Source organism: Acromyrmex echinatior, chromosome 10, assembly GCF_024713525.1.
Source record: "Acromyrmex echinatior isolate Ae372 chromosome 10, ASM2471352v2, whole genome shotgun sequence".
Lineage (NCBI taxonomy): Eukaryota > Metazoa > Arthropoda > Insecta > Hymenoptera > Formicidae > Acromyrmex > Acromyrmex echinatior.
Window position 1 is genome coordinate 13,271,493 of NC_141861.1, and position 14,506 is coordinate 13,285,998.

Genomic DNA, 14,506 nt, shown 5'->3' on the forward strand with positions numbered 1-14,506 from the left:
AAATCTGTTTATAGAACGAATCGTTAAAAAGAAAAAATATGGAATTAAAAATAAAATTCCTAGCAATCATAAACTCTTCCTGTGTTATTTTTGTATTATTCACTTTGTAATTCCATCTTTTGATTATACTTTTCTGGGCTAAATCAATAAGAACAGTAAAGAGCGAAATCACGCCTAGAGAAGCCAAAATATAATCAGACTCAAAACTTCCTTTCAGTTTCTCTACCAATTAGAAGCTGTTTTCCATATGACTATGTGTTACTGGAAGGAATGCTTTCCTTAATGATGTAATGTAAAAAACAGGAAAGATTATAAAAAGTGGACTATTAATCGAGAATACTATTAATCTCAATGGAACGTTCTGTTTATGGATTTTAGGTGCGTCGTAACCTCTAGGGATAGTTCTATTGGTAGTGAGAAACCTTTTATATGTTAATTCGTCAATAAATTGTTTGTTCTTATAAGTAGACTCCGCAAATCATTAGTGAGTTTTCTTGTGGAGTCTCTCTCTATTTTCATGTACGTGTTCTCCGAAAACATTCTCCATTTTTTGATTATGGACAAGTCTGTCAATAGCGGTGATGTTCCCTTTGTCCTTAGTAAAAAATAAATCCGGGTGATCTTTAATAAATTTTTTAGTAGTTTTAGTCCATTTACTTAATGTAATTTCATCACAATTCAATGATGGACAATTATGGTACAGTTTATTTAATACATATATTAACCGAATATGGTTTCTAACATAGTTAATAATATTATTTAGATGATTAGATACATTATTTTCAATTTGTTTTATAAATTCAATTATAGTTTTTTCTTTAATGTCTTGAATCAAAGGCAGTCCAAACCGTTTATCTAGTTGTAATAAGCATTGGACATCATATGGAACATCAACGTCACTTAAATTCACAAATCATTTCTCATGTATGAATGGTATGTACATGTACATACCATTTCTTATGTTTAACGGATTGATAATATCAAATTTGTTGAGAGAAATATGCACATTTTGTTGAAAATCAGTTATTTGATCAATATTTTCATTGTCAGAGAAATCACAATTAAGATGTGCGTCATCTATTAATTAGAATGTCACAGTGCTATCATTCTGAACCTTATAAGAGTACTTAATGGATATTGCTTTATTATTATTAAAAAATCACAAACTTTAGAATAATCGAACTTATTACTATCTATACATATAATACATATTCTGTTTGCGAAATTTTTATATTTGTATTTTTATATTTGTATACCTGTATGCAATAAATATTTGTTTTGTAAAATTGCGATTTTTCTTAAGCAAATGAAAATCTAAAATCGATGTTCTCGAAGATACTTATCACAGTGGTCTACAAAGATATTCTAGAGTGATCTGAAGAAATAATACTTTATGTACTCGTATAAGATAATCTTAGATGAGCAAAGTAAAAATCTCAGATAATCTCAGAAAATATTATGTAATTTTAAATACTCTAAAATAATTTTGGGCAATATGAGGTAGTAATTGATAATCTTAAATAGTTTGAAGTAGTACTAAGTAATCTTAAATAATCCGAGGTAATTTAAAAGTAATCTGTATCAAGGATCATTTTTGTACCCTATGACCGTATCATAACCAATCCCCTGATCATGTATTACTATTTATGTGCTACATACTATTAACTGTATTCCAAAATTTACTGCTAGTACTGAAAATCTATAATGCGTAACATAAACTATAGATTTTCATTACTAATAGTTATTTTTGAAACATAGCCTACATGAGCAAAACTTTGGCAGTAGCATAATTTGCTGTCTTTGTTAGTATCAGTAGAAAAACGAAAAATTCTAATATCAAGATGTCAACTGAATTTATTACACGCTAATTATTATACACTTGCATATTTCGAGAGTAACAAATTTAGACGAAATCTCAGTACCAATTTTAACCTACCGAAATGATTGCCTACCGATCATTTTGCTCTTTTGTTTTCTATTTATCTTTGAATTTATTGACACTATTATATCTTTACGTAAATGTTTGTTAATGTTTTTTTCGTATAGTATGCGAAAATAGATGACTTAAACACGCTTATCTATATAAAATTTAATATATTTGTAACGATCGGTTTAAAAGACCGTAACGCGCGCACTTAGTGTTGTCGTCTCGGTCAGTCTCCGCCATTATTATATTTTTATAAATAAAAACATAAAATTATAATTTTCTTATTATTTCGTTACATATCAATAATTTTAATAAATAAAAAAAAAGATAAAATTATTGTAAAATAAAAATATTAGGTGTTGGAATTAATTCGTAGCGTTTTTTAATGAAAGAATGTTATTTATTTCACATGAGCATTAAAAAATACATTAATGAAAGTACTTCCCATCACTTGTAAAACGCTACGAATTAATTCCAACACCTAATACATAAAATACATAAAATAAAAAAAAATTAAATTAAAATAAAAATACATCATATAAATATAATTTCTAGTAATTATTCTTTGTTTTTAATTGATTAATAAAGCATTATAAAAACGTTTTCTTATTACTTATAGTAATTATAATCATATACGTATTCATTATAACACATATATACATATGTACGAAAATATTTTCAAAAATTCGATCAAAATGACTAGGATGCGCTTACTAACGTTAGTCGAGCCGCATCTACTCCCAGGTTAAGCGAGCAACAAATATTTTATTATTTTACTGAGATTTATCGTTGTTATTTACACTTATTTCGTAGTATATTTAAAACTAGAATATTTCGACAACAAACTAGCAACAAATTTCTACGTTGTTTTTACGTAGATCGGCTTTGTTTTATATAACAGAACAACATATATATATATATTAGGTGTTGGAATTAATTCGTAGCGTTTTACAAGTGATGGGAAGTACTTTCATTAATGTATTTTTTAATGCTCATGTGAAATAAATAACATTCTTTCATTAAAAAACGCTACGAATTAATTCCAACACCTAATATATATATATATATATATATATATATATATACATGAAAGAAATACAGCTTGAACTAGTCAAAAACAGAAAAAACAGGCTTCTTCTAATGAAATAAAACAATTAGATGAATTATATATATATTTATTTTACATATATATATATATATTTATTTTATATATATATATATATATATATATATATATACACACACATATATATAATTCTAATTGTTTTATTTCATCAGAAGAACTGAAGCCTGTTTTTGTTTTTCTGTTTTTGACTAGTTTTTGACTAGTTCAAGCTGTATTTCTTTCAAATAAACAGATTATTACTATACGCTTAAATTTTTTTATATGTATATATAGTTAACATACTTACTATATATATATATATATATATATATATATATATATATATATATATAGTTAATATGTATATATAGTTAAGTATGTTGCCATACTCAACAGAGCGATTCTATACATACATATATTCTATATATACATATATATATGTGTATATATATATATATATGTGTGTGTGTATATATAATTATGTTGCCATACTCAACAGAGTGATTCTTTGGTTTATTTTAAGTAAAAAAGTCCATGTAAACATGTGTTCTAAACGGCTTAGTTTCCAAAATACAGATGAATGTTCGCAAATATGTGACAAAACGATAAATTGCTTTGGAGATATCTCCCTGCATAAATATGTCTTGCTTCACGTAAGTTATTATTCGCACAATCGTAAACAAAGTGATACAAAGTGAACAAAGTCAAAGTCACAAAATCAAAAATAGACTTTTCCTAGATCACCAGACTTAAATCTTTTGAATTATTTCCTTTGGGGGCATCTGAAATCATTGGTTTATACCACCCCAATTGAGAATGAGAATGATTTGAGGAATCAAATAATTGCTTCATGCGAGGCAATACGTAACACACCTGATATCTTTGAGCGCGTACATCAATTTGAGAAGAAGGCTCGATAGATGTATCATGGCGCAAGGTGGACATTTTTAACAATTCATCTAATTGTTTTATTTCATTAGAAATACTGAAGCCTGTTTTTGTTTTTCTATTTTTGATTAGTTTTTGATTAGTTCAAGCTGTATTTCTATATACAGGGTACTGTATATATTGCATATCTGCTATATAAAACAAAGCTGATCTACGTAAAAACAACGTAGGAATTTATTGCTAATTTGTTATCGAAATATCTGATAACTTAATCTTCCTTTAGCAGAACATCATTTAAAAAACCGACAAGCAACAAAGTTTTTTTTTGACAACTTTCTAGCAACAAATAAAAATATTAGTTAGAATTGATTTTGCTCACTTTGTTCCATTATAAGACGTTTTAATATTGCTGAACAAAAATATAATGATGCACTGTGTCACATCATGTCATGTGTCTCTTATTGGAAAGCACCCTATATCTGCCGCATTTTTGCAATTACATCGTAACGGCAGGCTGTGCTCGATTTTTACTATGTTTTGCTGTCACTGATATGATTTGTTATGACATTTGATATGATAAGTTGAACTGTAGCCTTGCTGCGTTTTCACTATCACAATGTGACATCAGATCATGTCTGATTTCTACTATCTTTTTGCTGTCAGTATCAAATACTGACAGCAGAATATGGCAATCTTTGTCCGATATTTGCTACAGATTTGCTGCCATGATGTGATAACATACAATGCTCGATCTTTATTGCATCGCTATCATAGTTTTATATTGACAAATTGTGCTGCTAGAAACGAAGCTTAAGGAAGCAGCAGTTAAAATCTACTGCATCAACATGATCAAGTTTGCTGATATATTGCCAGCATACTAGCATTTTGCTATTTGAGATACTTTTTGTATCCAACACGATTTATGGCCCTACATTACATTATTTTAAATAAATATATTTAAAAAAATTTATTAATAAAAATATGAGTAGCATTATACATTTTCCTTTCTCATATATTTTTATTAATAAATTTTTTTTATATAGATGCATTAAGATTTAATGATTCTACTCACAAAGCCAGTAGGCTTGTCTCTTCTATTTGCCATGATCCTGTCTTCTAGATTTGTGTTACCTTCTTTGATACATCTCTCTAGCCTAAAACATAGAATTGCAAAATGGTTATTGATAAAATAGTGCTCCCTGAATAAATCAAACTGTATAAATTCATAAATGTCTTAAGAGTATGTATAATAAGAGTATGTATAATAAGGTTAAACTTATATACTCTGTTCTAAATTAAGATTTCATGTAACAAGTAGGTTATAGAATAATGCTTCTTTTATCAAAGATGTAAAGATATATTGTTCTCAAAAGTTATCATTGCACAAACATACCATTAGTCATCAAAGATAATATAATAACATTTTAATTACAGAACATAAAAACAATGAACATATTGCAAGTAAATGTTAACTTAACCTGGATACATGTTACTTATATTATTTTAATAATTATAAATAAATGTCTATTATATGTATTTTGCTTACTCGATATTTTAGTATTATTTCTGCATCTATATATTCAAAGAAAGAAATGACTTTCTTTTCTTTCAGAATGATCCAGGTTAGATGCACATAAGTGTCTTCAATCTATTAGATATTAATTAGTTATTTTACACAAGGTTTCTTTATATAACTTTTTTTCTTTTTAATTAAACTTTCTCAAGTAAATTTATTAAATTAAAAAAAAGGATTAAGGATCATTTACCGATTGTAATTTGTTGATGCCATAATCTGTAAGAACTGACCAAACACAGTCGAATGAGAGAGGATAGTCGACTCTACTGGTTAATTCTTATACTGGATCTACAATGAAAGTATGGTCAACGCGATGCTGCAAACGCTTTGAAGCGTTTTTTAATTAGTCAGTTTGTAATTCTTTCTTCTAATTGGTCCATCAAATGCTTCAAAGCATTTGTAGCGAAACTCACAACCTGAATCTTTAGTCGGAAGTTAGACTTAATCGATGAAGTTGATCAATCAGCATTAGTTATACTACAAGTTGGCTATTGGCCAACTTCATCATATAAAGACTGGGGGAGGAGAACTTCCGACTCATTGTAGACTCGGAATTACAGATTACGGCATAAGTTAATAGATTACGGCCAGTAAGAAATATAAAAGATCTTTTATTTAAAAGCATAACCAAGTCGTATTCGAAAGATAAAGTTTTGAAACATAATTAAATTCAATGGAATATCATAAACGATGACATTGTTGTTGACAAGTGTATTCAGACAAAAAAATTGGCCTTGATACAGAAATGTAATTGGATCTTTTCGCTAAATGGTGATTTGGTTTGTTAAATAAAACAACGTTCCCGTTAAGGTTATTTCTCGATATGGTGCATCGTGTACGTCGATAATCGTTCCTAACCGAGGCAGATATCTCTATCCCGTTCATCAAAATCATTTGCCCATGACATTTCGTATTACCTAAACTTATCGACGGCCTCTCACTCGGATTTGCGCGCTTTTACGTTGAGTCAGGCAACCTAATCCGATGTGCCCGCGTCGTCGGTTTCTCTCAGTTTCTCTTTCCAGTGAAAAGGCCAGCGAATCGATTGGATTGATGTGCGGCCACGAATTAACGCGCATCGGATAATTTACGTGCGCGCGAGATACTCTTAACGAATTTTCAAGCAACCCTTTCTAAATGAGGCCCCGTGAAAAACGTCCGAACACCGTACTTCACTGTACTTGTTGTGTTGCAACTGATTGCGACAACTCCGAAATTCCAAACTAGGACCATGTTCGTATTGCTGCCAATTGACTGCTAGTATTAAAAATCCATAGTTCCTGTTACATATACTATAGCTGTGTTCCAAAATTCATTGCGAGCACTGAAAATTTACAGTTTATGTCACGTATATCATACATTTTCAGCACTGCCAATGAATTTTGGAACACAGCTATAGCCTATACTGTGGCTGTGTTCCAAAATTCACAGCCACTGCTGAAAATGTATAGGCTGCGATCGATTTGAACGTTTTCCACACTTTTCAGTACTTCTATTCTTATTTTACGTTTAAAGCCGGTTTTACATTAGTTGCAAGCTGGATATCAATCATGAAACTTTATCTCTAGAATAGAAAGTGCAAAGTGAAAAATTTCTCCATTAATTTCAATGGTAAAAATTTTCACTTTTCACTTTCCATCCTAGGGATAAAGTTTCATGATTGATACCCAGATCGCAAGTTGATGCGGCAGCCAATATGAAGCGTTGATTTCAAAATGCAAGGTTCAAATTGGCTGTCGCAACAAACTTGCGATCAGCTTGCAACTAATGTAGAACCGGCTTAATGAACGTTAAAGACAGAATGATGATTACACGCTTAAAACGCGTGAGTATCCAAATCAGCCACAGCCATAATATAATATATGTGACGTGAAATTTTCAGCGCCGACAGTGAATTTTGGAACACAACCTATATGACAACTAGCAGTAAAGCTCTAGACACGATGCGAAGGAATAGCACGATAGACGAAATAACACAATTTTAACCTAAAACTCAAAAACTGTGTATTCCAGTGTATCTAATTTCTGATAGATTGAAATCGTGTTTTGTTATTTCTATCGCTATCATTATTCCTTCGCATCAGAGCTTTGTTCGCGTCTCATGCTCCAAATTAACTCAACTGCTGAATTCACACTGGATCCGACGTGCGTACGACGTTCTGCAACCTATCACAAAACAGAATTTTATTTTGATGATATGAAACAAAATCCTGTTTTCTGATTGGTTGTAGAGCGTCGTACAACGCACGTCGGATCCAGTCTGAATCCAGCAAGATAGCACTTAGATCATAGGTAAGATGGCGGTTGGAATTGGAATCATGTGCTTTAACGTTCGGTGACACGAACGGATTTAGAACAAGTGAGTATATCACCTAACCTAATCCGTGAAATCATTCGAGCGGGTCGGACATGTGCCTTGTTTCGTGGTTTTTATTACCTCGATTATTTGAAGTATTTTTATACGAAATAAATACGTTTTTAATAAATAAATATAAAAGTTTGATTATATTTTTATATTATATTATATTATACATATTAATATTATTTTATTTTATTTTAAGTGGTAAATAAATTAATAACTAATCATAATTCAGTAAGTAGTCGAAATTCAAAAATTGACGAATTCATATATTAAAAAACTATTACGGTTAGAGCTCAACGATTTATAAATATATTAATCATTCTAAATTCATGATCTTAAGCCTTGTACGTAACATTGAGAAATATCTTCCTGTTGAAACATCGTCCATCTGTAACTCATTCTTTAATAAACAACTTATTAGTCTACAATTCTTCTTCGAAAATGAATCAAATAGAATTAACAAATGGATTGGCTGTCCAAAAAACAAAAAAAACTAGATTTTAATAATATACGTGATATTTTATATTAAAGATACTCAACATAATTCACAAAATAACAACTTTCTGACAACAATCAATCTTCATATACTATATCAGACACTCATGAATTTTCATTAACTCCACCATTCACATTCGATTTCTCTCGTTGTCAGAAGTCAAAGAAATTCATCTTGACTTGATAAACTTTTCCAACCAATCATTCTTTTCAGTTAATTCAATTAAAGATAAATGGTTTTTAAACATGTCTTCGTGTAACCTACCAAAAGATGTTGAAGATTTAGCACAATTGGGAAAAAATTTTTCTTTATCAATCACTAACACTAAAAAATTAACTGTTGAATTCATAAAGGATATGGAGAACAATATCAATAGAGTTCTTATAAATTTTAGAAACACCGCGAGAATAGATTAATTCCAATTTTCAATAGATTTTTTTCCTTTTCTCCTCGTTATAACAAAAATATTACACAGCTTTTGAATTAAAAAAAAAACAATTAACAGAGTTCATGACTGCCAATTCTAATGTAATATTTATCAAAGCCGATAAAGACAATGTCACTATTGCATTGGATGAAGACATGTACATTTCCAAATTAAACGATATTCTATGTGATGTTGAGACATACGAAAAAGTTAATAAAGATCCAACTAGAAAAATTTGTAATAATCTCAGAAATTTACTTACTAAGTGGAGACGTATGGTAAGTCTTGAATATATTACGCCGAAATGTTACAAATATTTGAACACTAGTGATTGCATACTATCAAGAGCATATGCTAAGATGCACAAATCGAATTGTCCCTTCAGAATTATTGTCTCTTCGATAGACAGTCCTCTCTATAACTTTCCTTTGTTCTTACACAAAATCTTATATAAAAGCATTCCAACAGTTTTAAGTCATATTAACAACAGTTATGATTCAGTAAATAAACTAAAAAATATGTCTTGATAATGATTATTTGATATTTTTAGGTTGTGATATTATTTTTCACTAACGTACTCACAGATTTAGTTATAGAGAGCATTTCCAAAAAATGGAATTTTATTTCAAACCATTGTATATACAATATATCAAGAGATGAATTCTTGGAGGCAGTTCGATTTGAGTCAATCTACTTTAAATTTGAAAATTGCATATATAGGCAAAAATTTGGCACACCGATGAACTCTCCTCTATCCTCGGTAATTGTCGATTTAGTAAGGCAGGATTTAGAAAGAACGCTACTGGAGACATTTGATTTCAAAATATCTTTTTACTATGGATTTGTTGACGACATAGTTATGTCGTCCATAGTAAAAAGATATACTATAAAAAATGACTCAAATTATTTTTAACAAATTTAATTCTTACCATTCAAGACTAATTTATTTTAGAAATAGGTAACAATTAACTTTTTAGATATTACTGTTTTTATTTTAAATAATAAATTAATTTTCGACTGGTATCAAAAACCTCCCTTTTCAGGTAGATACTTGAATTTTTTGTCCCAGCATCCTCTTACACAAAACAGAGGCACAATATTTAATATGTTTGATAATAGGTCCTTCTTCATTTCTCACTCTGTTTCATCAAAAAATTTTAGAACTTATTGCAAACATTCTTCTGGTTAATGATTATCCATTGAAATTTATCTTTAATACAATTCATAACAAAATTAAACATCTTATTAACAATAAAAAAATTTAATCACGATAAAGACATCACAAAGGATAATGAAAATGCACAGTCATAGTTCATCATCCTATATATTAATAGCATTTTTGAGAAATTTAAAACTGTCACCAAAGATTTAAACTCCAATCTCTCTTTTTTTAGCTTGAACAAACTTCAATGTGTAATCAAAACGCATAAAGATCCTCTTCTTGCTTCATCTAAAAAGAACGTTGTCTACAAAATCTCATGCAATGACTGTGATGCAACCTACGTAGATAAACATGCAGACAATTAAAAATTAGAATTTCGGAACATAAGAATCATATCCATAGATGCACATCTGTACAATCAGTTATAAGCACATAGGTTACATTGTGGTCATGAATTTAATTGGGATGAAATTGAAATCTTAGACACTGAATGCAATTATAACAAGAGATTAATGTCAGAGATGATTTACATTAAAAGACAGAAGAATGGAATTAATAATCTTCAAACAGATACAGAATTTTTAGATAAAACATATGTGCCTCTCCTTAATAATTTGTAATATACTCAGTGTTTGATCTTATCTAAATAAAATTATCTAGATGATTATCTAGATGAAATTTTGACGTCATCTTATCGTTATCTTAGATAATATAAATATTAATTATAATAAATAAAAATAATCTTATAATGACTCAATAATAATAAACAATAAATAATAAGAAGGGGCTACAAGCCAGATTTTTATGTATTTTAAATTCTTAAAACATACGTTTCGACCTTATTATTAGGTCATCCTCAGTGTAGAGAAAACAAATTTAACAAAATTAATAAAACGATTATATTCAACGATTAGATACAATTTCTACAGATTATAGTTACGCAAAGTGTTGGTAGTATTCCTTCATATCTGTCTTCTGTCGCAATAATGTAATGCTTTCAGTCTTATAATGTATGCAGTGTGTTCAGTATTTGAGAATGTGTGCTGATACATTTTTATTGAATGATTCAATATATTTAAATAATTTTATCATCATTATGGACTAATTGCGACCGATATAAAGAAGAATGTGACTGAGAATATTACAAGACTGAAAGCATTACATTATTGCGATAGAAGATAGATATGAAGGAATGCTACCAACACTTTGCGTAACTATAATCTGTAGAAATTGTATCTAATCGTTTTATTAATTTTGTTAAATTTATGTTCTCTACATGTACACTGAGGATAACCTAATAATAAGATCGAAACGTATGTTCTAAGAATTTGAAATACATAAAAATCTGGCTTGTAATCCCTTCTTGTTTAATATTAGGTGTTGGAATTAATTCGTAGCGTTTTACAAGTGATGGGAAGTACTTTCATTAATGTATTTTTTAATGCTCATGTGAAATAAATAACATTCTTTCATTAAAAACGCTACGAATTAATTCCAACACCTAATATTAATTATCTTTATCTGCATTTTAGATGAAAAAATGTGTTATCTTTATCTAGAATGATGTTTAGATAATTTAGTTTTTATTTCACATTGTTGAAAATGTACACAATTAAAATATTTTCTTTTATGTATTGGGAATATGCATTAATTTTAAGGGATATTTTGGTAAAATACGGCTTTATTGTGAAAAAATACAAATTGATCATTCAAAATATTGTCCATCGCTAGCCATTACTTTTTCCCATCTTTCTAGTAATAGGTGGATTCCACGTCGAAAGAACGATATATCTTTTGAGGCTATCCACGAATCGACCCATTTTTTGGTATCTTCATAAGAATGGAAGCGTTGCTTAGATAGGCCATGAAGTCGATCGAAATAGGTAATCAGAAGGAGCAATAGCTAGAGAATACAGCGAGTATAATAGGACATCCCAGTTAAGCACTTCTAACGTTTCCTTGACCGGTTTCGCAACATGTAGCCGAGTCTTGTCGTGCTGAAAAATCACTTTGTTGTGTCTTTTCGCGTAATCTGGCCGTTTTTACTTCAATGCTCGGTTCAATTGCATCAATTGTTATTGGTAGCGTTTCCCAGTGATGGTTTCGTTGGGTTGGAGCAGCTCATAATATACTACACCCAGCTGATCCCACCATACAAAGCATGAGCTTGGCGCCATGAATATTCGGTTTTGCCGTCGATGTTGATGGTTCGCCTGGCCTGCACAATGATTTTTTGCACTTCGGATCATCGTAGCGCATTTTTCATCACGATACGAATCCAATTGAATTCAATTATATTAAAAAAAAAGTATTTGCTATTCAAAATACGCATTCGGATAGAAAAAATTTCAACCCATTTTAATCCACCTTCGTTTGCTGGGTAGTTACGCTAACTCTTGAAAATCCTTTAAAATTAATGCACATTCCTAATAGTTCATGTTTGTAGAAAAATTTTCAGCTTCAGGAAGAATGTATCCAATAGCATATATAACCATTTACTCAAATGATCTTTTTAATCCTGCACTAGAAATCTCTTTCTCTCTTTCGCCAAATATCAAAAATATACCTATCTCATTTAAAGTACAGTAGTACCTGATATTTGTTTTAATGAATGTAAGTGTAAATTTCCTGTACCTATTGTTACACGATGGAATTCGCAGTATGACACAATTAAAAAGATTCTTTTGTATAAAGTGAAGCTTAACATCTTTTTTGAAAAATTGAAGATTCAAATGTTGAGACCAAATGAAATCGAATTTTTAGAAGAATTTAATATAATCATGTTTCCCTTGGCAACAAGCCTCGATCTGTTACAAGGGGAAAAAGTGACTTTTCTATGTTTGATAGCACTCACACTTATTGTATTAAAAGAAAAACTTACGAAATTCACACATTTATTATTTTGTAGTTTATTATTTTGTAAACCACTGGTAGTTAGAATGGTATTTAGCTTAGAAAAACGATTTAAACACATTTATGATTTTAATTCGTTTGAAAGTAAGCAGTTTATCTTAGCTGTTATTTCTTTGCCAAGATTTAAATTAAATAGGGTGCCAGAACCATATACGGAAAAGTACAAAGAACTATTTTTTTTTGCAAGAACTTCATAACATATATTGTATATTCTCAAAATATAATTATTTCCGAAAATAAATCGTCTTCTAGTAGTAGTGGAGAAAAAGATTTTCTTCGTAATGTAGATAAGAAAAAGAATTTCTAATTTGATACAATCAGATATGAATAGCAAAATAAAAGCATTTTCATATTTGGAGTCAAAGGATCTAAATTCTCTTCAATCTTATCCAAATGTAAAAAAAAAATGTTTTTTAAGTTTAATATACCTTTGCCATCAGTGGCATCTTTTCAGGCAACAAATGTATATACCTCGACGAAATCGTTTGTGTATATGCAAATGTATATACCTTCGACTTTATCGTTCCGATAATATGTTCGAAAAACTATTGTTTTTACAGATTTATGAATAGATATGTGAATGTTAAGCTAGCTCGACTGTAATTGGTTAATCTATCAATAGTTAACAATAATATTGACATCTTTGCGACCATGCAACTAATATAGAAGAAAAGAACTATATAGAATTTTTATGATTCTTTATTATAATTTTTCATTATTTTTTTGAAAATTGTAAGAGACGAAATAAATAACGAGTTATTAAATATTAAAACTATTAAATTTAATATTTTTTAAATTATTTTGAAAAGAAACTGATACCTTAGTTTATAAACGAATAAATTGTAGTCTTAAAAGTAAAGAAAATTATCTGAAACTTTTCAGATAAATTTATCTATATTATCTAAATTAATTTAAATGTAATTATCTTTATCTTATCTATAATAAATTTTCAAATTTTCATCTTATCTTTATCTAGCTAATTTTAAAATCATCTATGCACAACACTGAATATACTATAGTATATATTTACTATACCTTTTACATGCGGATAATACATAATATTGACTATTATTTACAACAATCTATTTTGTACATTTCATCAATTTTAGAAGATAAAACTGTTACATTCCTTAGTTGAATATCGATGCTCTGACTCACACTGATCTTCGCAGTTTCTTGTTAATCAGTGGCACATTTGACAATATTTATTATATTATCATTTATATTCCCAGTAAATGAGAATTAAAATAGATTACAATTTTTTTAATGCGTACTTTGGATCCGAGCTAACACTAATTTAATATTCGAAAAAAAAACATATATTATAACATAATTCATATTTAAGGATTACAAATTTTATTCCTAAGACTTTTATAATAATTATTTGAAGGATATAATTATACCTGAAATTAACTGCTTCAAATTGGTATTAAAAAACGTACTTTAGTGGGATTCAAACCTGGGACTTCTGCATTATAACTCTTCTATGTTACTCGCTACATCACTTTTTTAATTGGTAAATGTTATTCATTCTCTATTTCAATTACAATCAGTTAAACCAGTGCACGAAATTATATAGATATAATAAAAATATCATTATTTAACAGATATAATAAAATATAAACAATTTACATTACTGTGAGACAACAT

General features: G+C 29.1%; 1 long non-coding RNA gene across 1 annotated transcript in view; it reads right to left on the reverse strand.

The window, feature by feature from the left end:
- LOC147908398 (uncharacterized) overlaps positions 1–10,878 on the reverse strand; it is a 62,572-nt gene extending 51,694 nt beyond the window's left edge. The window contains exons 1-4 of the long non-coding RNA XR_015546379.1: positions 7,406–10,878; positions 6,414–6,820; positions 5,687–5,784; positions 4,993–5,074 (exon numbers count right to left, since the gene is read on the reverse strand). This is a non-coding gene — a long non-coding RNA (uncharacterized LOC147908398). The remainder of the gene's footprint in view (positions 1–4,992; positions 5,075–5,686; positions 5,785–6,413; positions 6,821–7,405) is intronic.
- Between the last annotated feature and the right edge of the window lie 3,628 nt (positions 10,879–14,506).